This window comes from Protopterus annectens, chromosome 1.part1 (assembly GCF_019279795.1).
Source record: "Protopterus annectens isolate FY-2018-M chromosome 1.part1, PAN1.0, whole genome shotgun sequence".
Taxonomy (NCBI): Eukaryota; Metazoa; Chordata; order Ceratodontiformes; family Protopteridae; genus Protopterus; species Protopterus annectens.
Window position 1 is genome coordinate 1,917,569,826 of NC_056726.1, and position 17,216 is coordinate 1,917,587,041.

The following is a 17,216-nucleotide window of genomic DNA, read 5'->3' on the forward strand; positions in this document are numbered from 1 at the left end:
ATAATCCTGTGCATAACACACCCCCAAATCATTGGGGATCATAGTAAAAAGTGACTGAATATCCATTGTCACAAAAATCATATTCTCAATATTATCAATGCTTTGTATATATTCATATAAATCGAAAAGAAACTGTTCAGAATCCTGTAGAACTACCCTATTCAAATTAATAACAGGTCTAAGATTCTTCTCTATATATATATCGATAGTGGTTCAGTAAACCACCTACCACCCAAAACAATAGGGCGCATGGGTGGGTTAGAGAGATGTTTATGGATTTTAGGAAGTCCTTGTATAACAAGCAACAAAGGATCAGATACCATTAAAAAATTAAATGTTTCCTCAGAAACAAAACCGTCTGAAAAATTTCCTGTAAAGACTTATTGATTACACTGATAACTTTGTAAACATCTTTCACTTCCACTTTATGACAGAAACTCACATCACTCAACATATCCTTCATAGCTTCACAATAATGTACACTATCCATAACTACGACTGAACCCCTTTTGTCAGCAGGTCTAATAATAATGTGTGGGTTCTCTCTTAAACTTTTCAAAGCTTGCCTCTCATTGAATGTAAGATTAAACTTCATTCCACACCTAGGAATACACACATACTCATCATAGTACTTGTAAATATTATCCTCAGTTAATTTCATGTACGCTTCTACTAAGGGATGGTTCAAAGGAACAATGGTACTCAATCTCTTAAAACAAGGAGGGCAGTCATGTACAGTACCAGTGTTCTCTCCAGAGGAAGTATTACCATAATGGTAGCGTAACATTGCATTTCTACAAAAAACTTTCAGATCTAGAACGGTGTCAGTCAATTTACTATTGTCTGATGGAATAAAGGTCAATCCCTTACATAAGACATTAGATTCATATCGATTCAACTGATATGAAGAAATATTCAATATTAATGACTTGGTACTTTCCCCCATATTTTCTTTAAAGTCTGATTTTGACCGTATTCCCCTGACAACTTCCTTTTCTTGCATCCCCTGCTCATGGACCTGCTCCGTCTCCCAGATCTCTCTATTCGAACAGGTAACGCAAAAGGGAGATCACATGAAGGGGCACCAGCGAGAAGAGTATTCACAAAATGATTATTAACATTCAATTTCTCTTTAGGTCGCATGACCTTATCATTACCTAACGTAGTATTAACAACCACTTTCGGAAACAAATTCTGTCCAGGCGATTCAGAAATATTGATCACATTCTTATTTACAGATAAAACATCATTTAAACTATGAATAATTTGTCCATTAGAAGACAGTTTAGAAATAACATGAGAACCCTCATTATTAACAGAAGTGATACTATCAAATCAACATCACTAGAAATTAAAACAGAACCATTCCGATTCTCATTTGTAGCAATTACAGAACCGCCAACATTCCCGGCAGTGCTGTGAGTAGATAATGGAACTGTCACATCAGTCGCCACCTTTCCAACAGTCCTTTGCACCTTATAGTTTACTCTGGAGGTAGCAGTCTGTCCTATCCGAGGCCATAAAAAGACATGGCCCATTTTAAAATCATTAGAGTCCCTAAAAATTTTAGTTTTCTTCTGTTGCAACAGTTTTCTTTCAAAAACCGCCACCCCATCAAGTACACTCTCCAGCATCAGGCTGAAAATATCTCTAGAGTACTTATCAAACAGAAAGTCTTGTTTCTGCTGAAGATCTCATCTTAATTTGTCCTCCTCGGGACCAAAAAATTCATTCAACAAATGCATATATTTAGCACTCACCTCAAGATTAAGCTGTCACCACCTGGTCAAAAGTTCAAGGTACTGCAAACATTGAGTGGGTATATTCAGGACTCGAAGGCCACAAGGAATGATTTTCTTCTCCAGGCAGTATTAAAAATGCTGCTGTTGCAATTGTAATCTTTTTAACTTTAGGAAGTCACGTTCAATGCCTTCCATCTGTCGTTGTAGTTCTTCAAACTCCTGAGTCACGCTAATGACATCATCATTAACAACTTCACTGATGTCTGTCTGATAGCAATAACAACTTTCTGTCCTTCTCCAAATATTTGGAAAAACGTTCCAATAAATTAATATCAAATTTGCCACTTCTGGCTGGATTATAGTCAAGTTCAACAGAACCAATAAAATTATTTGCCATGTCCATGTGGTTTGTAACGTAAACAATAAAAATAGTCAAAAACAGGTGAATGACAACCCACAAAACGAATGCTCCGTTACTCATGTATAATATAACCAAAGTACAAACAGTAAATAAATATATAATTGAAAATGCAGTATGTTCCATAACTAAAATTAAATCATCTGCATAGGCCAGAATGTTGTACAATTTTACAATCTTGTAAAACAGCATTAATGTCTGTTAACTGCAACAAGAAATAAAGTGGGGATAATGGAATACCTTATCTAACCATAGAACTTTGTACATATAACTCTGCATATGTTATTAATCCTTTTGAAATTAAGCAAAAAGTCATTCTTATATGATCTTGATTTCCAAAATAATCTAAAATGTAAAAGAAAGTTATGAATATAAAAAACAAATGATTTTTCACATCTAATGAACATAATGCTATTCCCTTGATTGCAAAACAGAAAAAGGTTTGAATTAATTGATTTGGAATTATTAGTCACAAAACAAAAAAGAAACAGGCTGAACTGGGAAATGGATATAAGTCCTATAAAATATTTTAAAACAAACTGATTCAATTCTTTTGTTATAATTTTGTAGTCAACTTTAAGTAGTGAAGTTGGCCTACAGTTTACAATTTCAGTATGATTCTTAGAAAATTTAACAATTAGTATTATTCTAACCAGTAAAAATACCTATCCATTGAGTATGAAGAATTAAGTAAAGACAAAATGTCTTAGAACATAAGGTACTAATATATCTGCAAATACTTTATAAAGTTCAACAGAACATAGGTGATAATCCATTAAGTACGGAAGAGGTAATCAGGGACCTAGGGACCCAGGTTGACAGTAACCTCTCATTTGACACTCACATCGCCAAAGTGGTTAGGAAGACCTTCTATATTGCCCACCTTATCATGAAGGGTTTCACATCTAGATCAAGAGAGGTCATTGTGCCCCTGTACTCTTCTCTTATCAGGCCAGTGATTGAGTACAATGCCCCATTTGGGATGTATCTTACCCGACACCTGCAGCAGTTGGAAAGACCCCAAAAGTTCCTCACCAAGAGGATAAAGGGTCTTAAACATATGTCATATGCTGCCTGACTGAAAAAATTCCAGCTCTATTCAGTCGCATACCGCCTACTCAGAGGTGATCTGTGCCTGACGTACAAGGCCATGTCCAATCCGGAATTAATGGACATGCTCCACCTCAGAAAATCCAAATCCATCAGAGCCACGAGAGCAAGAGACTTAAACCTCAACACAGAAATAAATAGGACGTGCTGGAGGGACAGATTCATAACCCAGAGGCTCCCTACACTCTGGAACAGAATCCCAATCCATGTTAGGCAGAGCCCCTCACTAACTCTATTCAAGAGAAATCTTGACGAGTGGATGGGAGATCGTAGGTTTACCCTGGGGGTCATCTCTGTGTCACTACTAGACAGAGGCACAGTAAACTAAACCCTAAATGGGCGTAGTATTCTCATCCTAAGGGGTGGTGAAAGCCACACACACTCTGGCTAGGCTTATAAATGCCCTAGGGCAGATAGCCTAGTACGAACCTATGAACCTATGAAGGAGTGAATATGACTGGGTGATTGTTATCTTATCTTCAAGAAAACAGAATAACATGCATCTTTTCAGGGGAAGCAATCCCCATCTATCAGTTTTTTTTGTGTATATTTTTTATGAATATGTATATGCTGACTGCAGTTATAAATTGAACCATAACATGTTTTCATCTCCTGCTGAATACTGTCATAGTCTGCTATAAACCTCTTTCCTATTCTTAGTTTATTTATAAAATTGTTTTTGATTGCGGAAAATTTTCAATTAAAAACAGCAACAAATTTGTGTGTACTGATATTTAGCTTTGTTTTATTTATTTATTTATTTTTTTTTTTGGCATTGTGGAGTGTAACACCCCACTGAGATGCACAGTAGCAACCCTCACCCACAGCCTAGCTAACTGCGCCTGCTTGGGCATTATCACTGTCAATGAAACATTTGCACAGTACTTGCCACCATAAAAAGTACAACAAACTACAATAGAAGCAATACTAATAATAATCAAAATGGATGGAACTACAGTGCCAGCCATGAAACATTTAATGGAAGGTTGCTGCATTAGTTGTACAGCATTTCACTTAGGTCATGGCACATATGACAGAGTGAAGCAGGGTAAAGAATGAACATAAAGTATAGATATGCAGTCTGTCTATCAATAATCCCACACCCTTTTTGCATGTCAGTCAATGAGAGAAGGTCAAAACCTGGGCAAACTTCTTTGGGGGATATTATAGTACACAATAGCCCTTTTGAGACTTATTCTGCATACCTTGAGATAGTTTTGATAGCAAATTAATTTTACTAGCTCACTTAGACATATATGTTACACCATTAGTCTCATATAAACTAATATCACTAGCTGCCTAATACACAAATGAATATCCATCTGTTTTCTTTTCTTTTCCTTAATGTTAAATGTAAAAACAAACAGTTATAAAACATTAAAGGAAGCTCATATAGATGCAAAATAAATATTATTTATCTCATTATAAAACCAAAATATGGTGATTGCTTTTATAAGTTCTCTATAAAATGTAGTAAAACATCCTTTTTCTATATAAAATCTTTTTCTAATCCTTTCTAATCAGCTTTTGTCTAACATAATGGGGTAATAATGTTTTTTGAGCATAATGAATTACATTTTCAGATAGGTCTTGGACCCTTGTTAGCTTTTGAACTAAAAAAAGTAAACCCTTTCCAATTAAAATTTCTATAATGCTAATAATCTCAGTTGACATTCACTGGTAGAAAATTCTTAAATAGTTTGACATGCATACCTCTGGTTTAACTATCGAAGTAAACATTAAAGTCACCTGCCAGAATAATTCTGTTTGGCTTCAAATACTGTAGACGAATTATGATATGCTGTAGAAATTCTTGATAATTACCAAAAGGAGTATATATAGTGTCTACCACTACATCATATCTAAAATCTGAAGTATAACCAATAAGATTCTTGAATGCTCATTTGAAAAAATTATCAATTACTTAAAATCATAGGTTCATAGGTAGGTACTAGGCAATCAGCCATGGGGCTTATATAAGCTTAGCCAAAAATGTTCCCTGGCTTTCACCACCCAAGAAAATGATTTTCCTGTGCCCCTGTCAAGCAGTGCCACAGAAGTGACCCCCAGGGTGAATTTTCTATTTCCCATCCAGTCGTCAAGGTTTTTTTTAAATGAGGAGCTTTGCTTGACATGAATGGGTAGTTTGTTTCAGAGTATGGGAAGTCTCTGGGACTGGAATCTATCCCTCCAGCATGTTTTGTTTATTGTGGTGACAAGGGTTAGGTCCCTGGAGCATGTGGTTTGGAGATTGGTATTTCTTTAAGTCTAGCATGTCCAACAGCTCTGGGTTTGACAGAGCTTTGTATGTTAGGCAGACATTGCCTCTGAGTAGGTGATATGCGATGAAGTAGAGCTGGAGTTTTTTGAGACGGTCTGCGTATGGCATCTGTTTGAGGCCGGTAATCCTCTCAGTGAGGTATTTCTGTGGCCTTTCCAATTGTTGTAGGTGTCTTGTGAGATACATGCCAAACAGGGCATTGTACTCTATAATGGGTCTGATGAGGGATGAGTAGAGAGGAACAATGACCTCCTTTTTTATAGAGAAGCCTTTTGTGAAGAGGTGTGACATGTAGAAGGATTTCCTGACTACTGTAGTGATGTGGTTATCAAAGGAGAGACTACTGTCCACCTATTTCCCGAGGTCTCTTATCACACTTTCAGTGTTTAGTGAGCGACCACCTATGTGGTAGTTCATGGGTATGGAGTTTTTCCCAAAGGGAATGACAATGCACTACTTGGCATTGAGCTTGAGGCCATGAATTTGACACCAAGCATCTGTCTCTGTGAGGCCCTTTTGTAGAATGCCTAAATCATTAGGTGATTCTCTTATGGCTCCCAGTTTGCAGTCATCTGCAAAATGTGTTAACCAATGACCTTCTATGTTGGCCTGCACATCAGAGAAGTTGATGCCGAACAAGAAAGAATCCAGGACTGAACTCTGTGGGACTCCACTCGTCACTGGTCTGAAGTAAGACTTGGAGTTGGCTACTTTTACTGTGTGGGTTCTGTCAGTGAGCCAGATGGCCACCCATCCTGTGACATAGGGATTTATGACCAGTTTAGTGAGTTTATCTATAATTCCAGAGTGGAGGGTGGTATTGAAAGGCTTGGCGAGGTCAAGATAGGCTGTGTGAACTACCTTGTCCTCATCTACAGCTCTAGTGACTGCTTCAAAGAAGTCAATCAGGTTTTGTAGACATGATCTACCTTTTACAAATCCAAACTAAGTGAGGTCCAGGGTTTGGAGGTTACCTATGTCTTTGTTTATAAGCTCAAAGAGGATACATTCCGCTCGTCCGGCTAATGGGGCAATAGTTTCCGGGGTCCGTGGTGGCACCCACTTTGTGGAGTGGGATAACCATCACTGTGTGCCATTTAGTAGGCACATAGTCTGAGGTGAGGCTATAATTGAACATGGTACTTAGGTGGGGTGCCAGTTCATTCTGTAGTTCATGCAGTACGCAGCATGGGATGTTGTCTGGTCCCATGGATGCTGTGTTCTTGGCTTTTGAGAGTGCGGTCTTTACTTGTTCATCCATGATTACAGAGGATTTGCATTCTTCCGGTATTAAGATGGGCCCCTTGGAGGGTGAGGGTGGGGTAAAGTTAGTACTGACCCTATCTGCCAGGATGTTGGCAATATCAGTTGGTTCTGTATATTTAGTGTCATTGTGCTGTAGCTCAGAGCAGATCTGAGTGTTGCCATTGAGATTCTTGACATAGCTGTAGAATGCTTTGTGGATGTCTTTGCAATCAGTGGTGATTTTATTTTCATAAGTGGCTTTATTTGGATTTTATGAGGGATCTCAGCTTTTTGCTGAGGCTGACCAGGGAGTTCCTCCAGTCTTGGGATTTTACCCTTTTTTCAACAGCTTCTTCCTTCTGTTATAGAGTTTGTTTACAGCAGGGAACCACCAGATTGGCTTCCTTTTTTTGGAGAACAGCATCTTGGTTCTGTTGGGGATGGCATGATCCATGCACTCATACATGTGCATATACATTGCATTTGTGTAAGATTCAGCAGTCATACCTCTATTTTCCAATAAAACAACAGTAGACTTGGATTCGCCAAACACGATTTAATAAGAGTATCTGTCTCTGACGTCTCGGCCTTAGCCTTCAAGGAGTGGAAGGCTCCTTGAAGGCTAAGGCCGAGACGTCAGAGACAGATACTCTTATTAAATCGTGTTTGGCGAATCCAAGTCTACTGTTGTTTTATTTGAGTGGTGCTTTGGAGTTGGTGCTTTTGTTGCTGTTATATACCTCTATTTTCCATCTGCATGAGTGTCATGAAGTTTGTCACTTCTGTCTTAAGAAGCATGAATTTGTTTTGGAGTAGTTTTTGATGGTGGTTTCCTTAATAGGGTGGGGGAGGGATATGGATGTCTAGGGTGATTAGCTTGTAGGTGGATCTGACCAGTGAGGAGTTGACCTCTGGTGTGGAACACTGGTTACCCATATTGGTAATGACCAGTTCCAGGATATTGCTGCCCCTGGTGGAGGTGTGGATGAGCTGATACAAGGCATTGGAGTTTATGAATTCCAGAAAATGTTGAGCAAATGAGTTGGTATATGAGTAGTTTTCCCAGTTGATGGTGGGTTAGTTGCAATTGCCCATAATTAAGGTATTGGGTTGTACCTTAATATTTTCCAGTATCTTAAGAAATGAAGAGAGGGAATCCTGGGGCATGGTGGGGGATCTGTACCAAGCTACAACCTGGATTGCAGTCTTGCCCAGTGTAAGTCACACTTGGAAAATTTCAGATGCATTATGTTGAGCAACTAGCCTGGAGGTGTGGATATCCTTAATGAATATGGACATGCCTCTATCTTTAGTGTTTCTGTCCAAGTTAGGTGTCCGAAATGTGTGGTATGAATTATAGCCTGGTAATTCATGGGTGCTCTCTGGAGCCTTGAACCAGGTCTCTGTCACTGCACAGATGTCGATGTTCTCCATTTTAAGGAGTGCCTCGAGTGAGTCCATTTTGAGGTTTAGACTTCTAGCATTGAGTAGTATTACCCTCAGAGTTTGCTTGCTTGTACCTGTTGTGGTGGTGAATTTAGCATTTGAACCTTGCCTAAAAAAGGCACTATAGGGGTGGCAAAAGCCATTGCCAGTATCCAGAATCCCAGGGGCGACAGGTGCAGGCCATATCTGGCAAAGCATTGTGGTCTATCGACCATTGTCCTTGTACTATGGTATCATTCTGGGCAATGGCAGGATGCTACTCAGATCTAAGGTCATACTAGCCTGGGCTACAAGATCTGAGAGCTCCTCCATGTCTCTTTTCATGTAGTCCAGGGAGGTACATCTCAGGTCATTCACACCAACATGGACAATGATAAATTCATATTTGTACTTGTTGTGGAGTGACCTGAGTGTGTGCATTATGTGGCGGATCCTGGCACCTGAGGCAACTTTCTCCTTGTTTAGCCTGGTGAGTGGGACATCAGTGTGCCTGACTATAAAGTCACCTATGACTAGTGTGTTGGGTGCGTTGTTTTGCCTTATGGCCTGAGGTTGAGTGGCACACTGATTTTGTGGGCTATGTGTCATTTGGGTAGTGTTGGGGGGTGGTGAGTGTCTGTATTTTGCTTGGGAGGTCTCTGTTGCTTGGGCAGATTTTTATTGAGAGCCTCCATGAATGTGATGTGTGTTCTGTGTTTCTATATGTGGGTTTTGGTAGTGTGGGTTTTGAAGGACTATGTGTTGAGTGTGGTGTGGTGCAGGTGTTAGCCTTCTCCTCTTGACTGTCTAGTCCAGTCTTGGCTGGAGAGAGCTTGGCTTCCAGTTTGGCTATATAAGTGTATCTCTCACAGGTTGTAGTGTTGGGTGGTAGGAGGAGAAGGTTGTCAGTGTATACATCAGGCAATTGCTACATTGCCCCAAGATGCCCAGACTTATCAGGTGGACAGGAGAAAACACCAGGAGCTAACCCATGGACATGCCTGAGTAGGTGCTTATTAATTTAAGTACTAAGAACTGTCTTCCTCTTGACAAGTGAGGAACGTGAAGTGCTGTAGTAATTTGGACTTTATGTAGTGCTTACAATGAGTTCTGAGCAAGTGCTGAGCACAAGGAAACAGTTTTGAGTGCTAAAACTAAATAACTGGTTAATTCTAGCTAAAACTAGGTAATTTTAGCTCCAATCCCAATAAGAGAAGCAGGCTACTGCCTGTTTGGTGATCCACAGTCTTGTCCCAGATGATGCAAGGGTCTTCAGGCCTGTAGCCTTTTTTTGATAGATGCCTTGAATAGCAACCAGAACAATCAGGTATGGTTAGCACAGACACTCACTCTCCAACCAGGAGTCAGGAATCAATCCCCTTGGCTCCTACTCTCACCAGGATCAGAATATAAGCACTGATTCTAAGCTGTCACCTATAAAGTAGTTGTTAAGCTTTCTGGTGATCAGCAGTCTCCGGGAAATAATGTAACTGCACTCTGTCTCTCACCAGGAAAAAACAGAAGCACTAATCCCAAGATGTCTACTGAGAGGCAGAATGTGGGCTCTACAATAACTGGTGGTCTTGCAATAGATGCTTAAAGGTAAGATGAAAAAAAATGGTTTATTCTAAACATTGCAGTGTACACTAGAGGAGTTAGATGGAAAAGTAGGTAACTTAAGTTTTACCAGTCTAAAAGTTAAGTTTTAGTGGTGAGTCATTGTTTTTAAAATAGCAAGATAGAGTGAAAGGGGGTGGTCACTTTTGTATTCTGGTACTATGGAATACAGTAGGATGGCCAATAAATTTAAATAGTTGAAGGGGAGTGATTTCACAATATGATAATTTTGTGCTTACTCACACCAGCCATTAAAAGCAGAGAAGAAATGAGCTATATGGTCAAATTAACATAAGGGGCTGGCAACTAGAAAGACAGTGGTGATTAAGAACACAACATGTATTGTGCATTGCTCTTTCACTGTATCAGGTGAACTAATTTTAATGACTTAGCTTTGTAATTGACTTAAGCAGTGTCAGGAGAAATAAATCTTAAATCAATTCTTTTTTGCCGAAGAACCTTTATAATATCATTGACTTCCTTGAAAAAAATCGCCCAGTTGTATATCAACCTTAAAGGACATACCCTATGGATGATGTGCTGCTCCACAGTGTTTAACTCTTTAATTCCTACCTCCTCAAGCAAAGTCTGAATAATTTGTTTCAAACTATCTTGTAGAAGTAAATTTATTTCCAAATCCATTGGTACACCAAAAACTCTTATGGTGAGTTTTTTTTATCTTGCAAGCTGGATGCAGTAGCCTGAAGCCTACAGTTTTATACCTCTGGTAATATTTAATTTGTAACTCCTTTTAATCAGCCTCTAGTTTAGCACAAGAATCTGTAAGAGGCAAATTGCTTATTTTTAGTAAATCAATATATATATATATATATATATATATATATATATATATATATATATATATATATATACATATATATATATATATATATATATATATATATATACATATATATATATATATATATATATATATATATATATATATGCATATATATATATATATATATATATATATATATATATATATATAATTTTAGGACAGTTCAACTGAAATTTTAGTCAAGAATTGTATTTCTTTAGCAAGAATATCTATTAAAAACAATCTAGTAGTAAAGAGTCCTAAAATCCAAGGTAGAACACAGTTTAAACGTTAAAAAGTTTATCAACTTAAATGCTTTTCATCACCTATAGTATGGTATTAATGTGTTATTATCAGTATCTGATGAAGCAGAGACAGAATCCTGCAGAGTCAATTTCCAATGCCAAAGAAATTGAGAGTTAAGGTTCAGCATAACTATAAGAAACCTAGTTGGGGAGAAAGATCCTTATTTGTGCCCTACATGTTAATATTTACCGCATCTGAATGCTAAGAAATGTTACAGTATCTGCCATCATTAAATTGTTGTATTATGCATTTTGTTGGTGATAAGAAATGGATAATTTGCTATGAAATAAATTTGATCTGGATGATTCAATCAGTGGTTGAAAAAATGTACATGTCAGTCTCTGTCTCTGTGTCTTGTGTCTGACCATTTTAACTATTTTTCTAAATCTTTTCTACCCACTTCAGTTGCTTTCCATCAGTGGTACTGCTGTTAACACAGTTATTGTGGTTATTTTGACTGTATTTTCTTTCTTTACTGCATAAAGCACTTGCAGCAAAACTGTGGTAATCAAAGACTTCCACAGATTTCATCTTCGAATTTTGAAATATATAAAGAACTCCATAAATACTCAAGACACCTTGAATGAGATATAAAAGTAAGGCTGGAGCACATTCAAAATTACTGCAGCTCCTCTGATGCTCACTTAAACATCATTATGTCAGAACCTGACAAGTTGTTCTGCCTCACACTCCCAAAAACTCAAAGGCTTATTGTCTAATTATATTAGTATAATTAGTGGAAATATTCATGAAAACACATTGCACTGTATTGTAGATATAGACATCTATATACAGGTAGATGAAATATATATGTCATCACCTCCAATTCTACCCTTACATCTTTATATATAATGCTCACATTCTCATTAACATGCATGGTATGCAATGTCGCCATTGCAATTATAAGATGTCTTGACAATCCTTCTCGATTTGATATATATATATATATATATATATATATATATATATATATATATATATATATATATATATGTATATATCAGTCTTACTTTTACTTTAGTGGCAACTCAATACAGATACATTTTCGGCAGGTATTGTATTCACAGATTTGATCAAAATTCATTGACCAAGTTAATAGAAAACACATATAATTTAACATACCTGACTGTCAAAGTCAACCCTCCATTTGATAACAATGTATAAATGCCAACATTCACTTTCAGATAATAACATTTGAAAACTCAGGTGTAGGGTATGTCTCACTCTACCATTCTATTTTCTAAAATTTAAAACAGTCCAATGATAGACATGGTCATATAGCATTGTTAATGTTGTATAATGGTGGCTTCTTACTACTTTTAATTCTGTAAGGCTGATTTTATTTCTAATGTAATAAAAACAGAATAGAAGTATATACTTCTGGATCCATGCCCTTGAACAAGAAAATTCAAACACTCCACTAAACTTACAAACCAAGCCAAGTAGCCTATAAAAATTATTTTTCCAGAAGAAACAAATAGCAGGCTGGAATGCACCATACTTTTTTATTCCATACAAGAAGGTTAAGCCCTTTTGACCTCCAAACATTTGGACTTAATCAGAAATGTTAGCCTACAAACTACTAACATAGTTAACATGTAAAAAAATGATGATGTGATAGATGTTATGCAATCAGACTTAACAGTTAAACTTATGAAAATGTAAAACTACATTAAATTAAGTTATATTCTAAACATCCATTTAAAACACCCTGTGGTATGAATAATAACAATATTAACAATATTTTTAAAACAAGAAACAAATACAGTTTTAATTAAAAAAAAAAACAAAAAAAAGAGCACAAATCAAACCATTGTTGCTATTAAGGATGCAACTGATGCTTATATCAACATTTAAACTAGGATAATTAGTAGCGACTTTTGTCAGTTGCCAAACCAACCTCTCCTCCTAGTTCAACTACCAATGCTCAACTCTAAGGGAAAAAGTGACACCATTTCTAACACCAAAATGAAAAAGGCCTTAAGGATGGGGCATGCACCTGAGTACCTACTTAGGCAACTCTTATTGTATTTGCTATGGGCGTTATACACATGATGATACATTATAGCCCTTACTCTTCTTTCAGTCTTTCCTATGTATCATAAATTACACAACACCACATACAGCACTGCTGTGAAGCAACAGTTAACGCTACCATGATGTATCTATGGTTTCATTTTATTTACTATTTGCCCCTTGTCCTTTTCATCAATAAATGGGCATTGGCTACACATGCCACATTTAAAAGTATCATTATGGACAATTTCTATTGTATTCAATAACATGGTGTGACTTCTGTTTTTAATTTGGGTTTCTTCTGGTATGCAAATTGTGAAGAAATGCAAATCACACCAGGTGAAATTCCTACACTGGGAATACCCCCTAATATTTTCTTATAATACTTTTGATGTTGTTTGAATCCTTACTTTACAAAAGTATCAATGATTTCTCAATAGACAAAGTTAAATTGCTATTATTTGCATCAATTCCCTGCTCTGCCTCTTGTTATAATATCTGAGAGAGATGAACTTATGTCCTGGCTGTCAGTTGTACATATTGTCTGTTATGCAAAACTGTACAATTTTATGTATTGATCTCTGAATTGTCTAACTGCGTTTTTGTTTGCTAACTTTTTATACTTTACTTGCTCGTATATAACCTTTTTATACTTTACTTGCTTGTATATAACTATTTTATAATTTTTGGAGATTTTCTCCCTGGGCCTCGGCTGAAAATGGACATTAATCCAGTCAGACTATCTGAAAATAAAATAAATAAAATGGGAATATATTTATTTGTTCTAACATCTATATCTTCATGTGGCAACACATGTAATAGAGGTTCTGTGTTTCCTCTATCAACATCATCCGTAACTTGCCCATTTCCTCACAATAAATGATAATGTCTGACTCCAGTCAAAAAACCCTAGCTATCTGATCTTTCATAATGTTGTTTTTGAATGGAAAATGTAGCTTCTGGTAGAGTATAGACATTAATTTAAATAAGTCTGCTTTCTAAAAATACTGGAATTACAGCCCTTTGTGGTTATGAATTTGTGTAAGCTTACATCAGTACTGTAGGTAAGATCTTGAGAAATGGAATGGGTAAAGGTCAGAATTTCAGTGAACTTTTCAAGTACAATATGATTTTGTCTTTGCCCCAAAAGAATCTTATTTGACAGTAACTATAGTAATCTACATTGGAAGAAAAAATCTTTTCCCACCATCATAAAACAAAGTTTGCATATGTGCTAAGCTCATAGGCACTCTACTGCTCTGTTTAAAATGTTGACTCTTAAAACATCAGCAGCCATCAGGCTCACATCCTATAGAAAACCTTCCCTGTACCATTCTAAACCTGTGATGTGCAGTATGACTGAGACAGAGTCTTTACATCTATAGATACAAAGAAAGAATCTTTGTCAATCTGTGATTCTTTCATATTTTCCAAAAAAAAAAAAATCACAAATCTTTAGGAATATAGCCAATGTTAAAGTATAACATCCTGAGATTACCATCAACGTATCTAGTCAGTGGTTCCATTTTAAAGCCAGCAGCTGGCATTATAGGATGTAGTGTGCGAGTGTGTGTGTGTGTGTGTGTGTGTGTGTGTGTGTGTGTGTGTGTGTGTGTGTGTGTGTGTGTTGGGGGATATAGGACTATATTTTGGGAATCCCAAAAATAGATGGGATAGTGGTTTGATCAAGTAATGAAATAAGGGGACAATAATGTAATTATTAATAAATTATTATTCCAAATATATATTAGTATTCCTATAAGCTGCAGCAATCTAATTTCTAAAAACAGGACTACAGTCATGCATGTCTCCAAGTATTTTTAATATATGTTCTTTCCTCATAAGTCCTTGCATCCATGTTGAACCCCCAACCCGAAACTGCTTCATAAGCCTGACAGATTTAACAGAAACAAGTTCACGCATCAGTTGTTTTTCTTGCATGGTCATATTATAGAACCCGGTGTCAAATTTCCGAGACAAGGTCAATCTAAATTCAGTCTCACAAAGATTCACAACAAATTCACTGTTAGATGAAAAAGGGGACTGAAGGTACACTTTCTTCAGAATTTTTTACCACTCTGCACCACTGGACAACAATTGATAGCACATTTTCATCTGAACAATTTTAACTCGTGCAAAGCATCAGCAACATCAGTGTTCTCAGTGGAATGAATGTAAAACCTTTGGCACACAGGTGATGGCGGATTTTTTCACTACCAAATGATTGTAATTTAAGATTTTGAAATTGTTAAACATTGTAACAAGTACAATTCCTGGGTAATGCTCAACATCAACATTCAAAAATTCACCCTCTTCCTCGTCCCCTCTGTTTGGCAGAACCATATCTCAGACTGGTATGGCTCAATCCCCCTCTAGGGAAAATCTGCCTAAATTCCCACTGTTTACATTTCTTTTGGCAAGTCATTCTGAGCAGCATTGTAGTGAGGCCTGTAAAGTGACATTCTCTTTAATATTCTCATGGTTAGCCTCAGGTGCAATGTCACTTAATTCATCCCCACCATTATCTGGCCTACCCAAAGAATTCCAATTACCATTGTTGACAGGGTACACATTTCTCAATTCACAGTCACTGTCATTCCTTAATAACACTTTGTCTTCCTTTGTTACATAAGCACCCTCTTCTTGTTGAGCTTTGAAAAGATATCTTAGTAAGTGGCCTGGTGTGTGTCAAATAGTAAATCCTCCTTAATGGATTCAGTCAATTTGGATATTTTTTCCTGAAGTTTAGCCATCTACCATCATTACCTTTATTAATAAAGTTCTAACGTAATTTAACTCGGAAAGTATAAATGATCATCATTCCATTCCACTATTGAATTTCCTTGGGTGCTGACCCTTAAGAATCTGTTGTTTGGCAATGCCTTCTTAAAAAAAATAGTATTGAGCTGTAGGAAATTGAACTTGTAAAGTTTTTTTTCAATAAATTTTCATTTGGATTGGCAAAGTACTCACCACCTGTCCAGTTAATCTTGTATGTGGCATCTAACAAGTTCTTAGCAGAGGTGATAATTAGTCACGCCCACGGAGGGTGAAGTGGAAGAACAATGTTTTCATATTCTCTCAGCTACTGTTAATTGTAGAATCATGATAGTGTAATCATGTAGTAATCATGTCCTCCTGTGACCTCTGCAGCAGACTCAGATGGATTCCAGATCCTGAAGTTCACACCCTGTTTTAACACAGGACTGGGAATTGAAAGTCCAATAACAAGTTGATGGCTGCTGGACAAATATGGTCAAATTACATATCAAGGACTGGGCTTCAGGTTACTGCAAACTCAGGTCACCATGAGGACTGAATAGTTTTTGTGAAGACTTGTTATGGAGATTGAAATAAAAAAGAACCACAACAAGAAAATTCAAACATTCCACTAGCATTTGCACACTCCACAAGAATTTTTTATTCTGACAAAAAGTTTAAGCACTACAACATTCAGGCAGAACTTTAACCATATAAAACGTGTCAATATTTAAAAGATAAAATGCTTGTGTGGCAGACTTTATGTGTTCAGACTTAAGAAGCAACCCTACAACATTTACAGCTTTATTAACCTGTGATGCTTTAAAAGTCATCAGAAAACACCAAAAATGCAGTGAATAACAAGATATTAAATAAAGAATATGTACAGTAAGAAACAAATGCAATGACAATAAAAACAATAAAATAACATAAATCAAACCCTTATTGCGCTTAACTTAAGAATGCTACTGATACTTAAAACACTATGTAAAGCAGAGAACAATTAGTAATGTCTATTCTTATTTGCCAAACTAGTTCCATATCCTTAAATTTCATCTCCCAATTGCCACCACTAGGGGTACCATATGTCACTTTCCTTTTGACAACTCATAAAACAAGTTGTTGGGACTGCTAGGAGATCAGATAGAAAATTCACCTTATTTTAAAATTTTCCATTTAAGGATTAATATGCAGGTCATTGCTGAATTTGACCATTCCAAACTACAACAGTCAGAAAAGGGCATTTTTGGTCGAACTGTTACTCTTAAACAATCCCGTTTCATGAGAAATATTTACAATTTTTAATTCTGATATCAGAAATATGTACAGAAATATCCTGGGTATTTACTACAGTCCTATGAAGACAATTGTATGCCATCCCCTAAAAGAAATTGAGTATAATAAAATTGACAATGCACATTTCATAGATATGTATTAGAGTAGCGCATACTTTCAATGAAATTCATTATTACA

At 36.6% G+C, this 17,216-nt stretch overlaps 1 protein-coding gene across 2 annotated transcripts in view; it reads right to left on the minus strand.

Annotated features, from left to right (window-relative positions):
• The window catches only part of LRFN2 (leucine rich repeat and fibronectin type III domain containing 2), a 4,336,860-nt gene that overhangs the window by 256,287 nt on the left and 4,063,357 nt on the right, over nt 1-17,216 (minus strand). The gene's annotated exons all lie outside the window — the stretch shown is intronic.